Genomic DNA, 2160 nt, shown 5'->3' on the forward strand with positions numbered 1-2160 from the left:
GTGCACCTTAAGTGTATTTATTTATTTGTCAATTTATATATTTCCGCTTTTATTTTTATTTGTGTCATTTTCGGTCCTCCGTACTGCAGAAGCCTGATAATCACCCATTCATTCAAATCAGGTGTGTTGGAGCAGAGAAATAAATAAAACATGCAGGGCTGCGGCCCTCGAGGACCTGGACTGCCCACCCCTGGGTTAGGTGGTCTTGTCTACAACACTAATAGACCCCATATTTAAGGAGGGGGCTCCATCTAAAAAGCAGGTGTCTGGACTAACAAAAATGCTTATAACTCAAAAACTATTTAACATGGGAGCTTCAGATTTTTTATTTTTGTTGTTCATCTCTGATTGATGAAGGGCTAACCATCGGGCCCAGCAATGAGCATCCCTCACTCCCCCCGGACCCCGACCTGAAACAATAAATCTGTTCTGATGAGTTCTTGTGTATTGAACTTTTGTGGACGTGTGGGGTTTATATATGCTACTGCTTTGCAGTATCTACCTTTTTTTTGTCCGTTCCAGTTATTTTACTATTCCTTCCCATCTACCTCCTCTCAGTTCACTTTCAATTGAACAACAATGTTGTGTGTTTAAGAATCTAAAGCAAAAAAGAAAAAAGAAAAAGAAAAATTGCACGAGCATGAAGTTGTAAACAGATGAAAGTGTGAGAAAACTGAAGAATGGGACTGAATAAAATCCATAAAACATGCAGCAGCAGCTCTTCTTTTGTCCCACTTCATCCTGCATGAAGCCTCCTGTTGTGTCCTGCTACACAGAGGCTCTGACGGATCAGATTAGAAACATTTTGTGTGAATCTGTGCACGTGTGTGTCTGTGTATGTGAGCACCAAACAATGGCTTGGCAGAGCATTTGCAGAACACAAACAATTCATGATGATGAGATGGAAAAAGAGAAAACTGTAACCAAACAGCCGATCCAGTCTGCTTTAATGAGGACTGGGAGCTGAAAAGTGACGACAATTTGCTCAGTTTTAAATTTTCACTCCACTTCAAAACGCTTTTTTGAAGGTTGAGATTTGTTTACAGGAGGAGGATGTGGTCGAAGGGAGAATCAGAGTTTGATTTGAGATGATTAAGGTCACGATGAACGAAGACTCAAACATCTGTTTGCATGTTTGCACTTGTAAGCCTCTGCAGTTGGGAACATGTTGATAGATTAATTAAAGCAATAATTCATTTGGATGCAATGAATAAAACATGAATGAAGGTCAATTTATTATTTAGCTGCTGGAGTGAAACTATTGAGCTACAAGCACACAAAGTGACAAAAACACACACGCTTGTGCAGCGATCCTTATTAAAACACTGCATGGGCTTCTCCTTCCGAAGAGCTCATTTAGCCTCATTAGGACCAAACTGAACTGCAGCTCTAAATATAACTTATTAATATGAAAAAACAAAAAGTAAAAACAGTCCCAGTGAGATAACAACAACTACACAATCTATTTATTATTGAGACGAGTCTTAATGTATAATTTAGCAGGCCCGCAGGTATCACAGGCTCGAGGACAGAAAAAGGACTTTTAAAAGATTCATGCACACACAAACACTGACACGTGCACGTTGTGGAGGTTATGGTCCTCTAAAGAGGAGTTAAAAGGTCAGATAGAAGAAAATCATGAAAACAAAGAAGTAAATGCAGTTGCATTTCACAATAAAATACACGTTTTCTTTTTTTATGATTCGTGGGAACTCTTTGGGCATTATTCACACCAGGAAAGTCTTTAGACAGACTTTATTTTTTTTGTTAGCTACGGTTTGCCTTATTCACATTGTCCTTTTTTGCTAGCGGGCTATGATTCATAAACAAAGCCATGCAGGTGATGATCATTGCTCCCATGATGCGGTGGGACAGAGCACAGGCCCGGATAGAAAGATGGTGCTGCTAAAATAACTTCAAGACCACCTAACCCAGGGGTGGCCAATCCTGGTCCTCGAGGGCCGCAGCCCTGCATGTTTTATTTTTTCTCTGCTCCAACGCACCCGATTTGAATGAATGGGTGATTATCAGGCTTCTGTAGTACGGAGGACCAAAACTGACATAATTAATAATAAAAGCGAAAATAAATAAATTGACTAATAAATAAATAAATAAATACACTTAAAGTGCACCAATATAATTCACAGAGGAGAATTATAT

The 2160-nt window shown here is 39.3% G+C and overlaps 1 protein-coding gene across 1 annotated transcript in view; it reads right to left on the minus strand.

Annotated features, from left to right (window-relative positions):
* The window catches only part of trpc5a (transient receptor potential cation channel, subfamily C, member 5a), a gene marked incomplete in the record, with an annotated part of 146999 nt that overhangs the window by 64785 nt on the left and 80054 nt on the right, over window positions 1-2160 (minus strand).

This window comes from Austrofundulus limnaeus, unplaced genomic scaffold (assembly GCF_001266775.1).
Source record: "Austrofundulus limnaeus strain Quisiro unplaced genomic scaffold, Austrofundulus_limnaeus-1.0 Scaffold167, whole genome shotgun sequence".
Classification (NCBI taxonomy): Eukaryota; Metazoa; Chordata; class Actinopteri; order Cyprinodontiformes; family Rivulidae; genus Austrofundulus; species Austrofundulus limnaeus.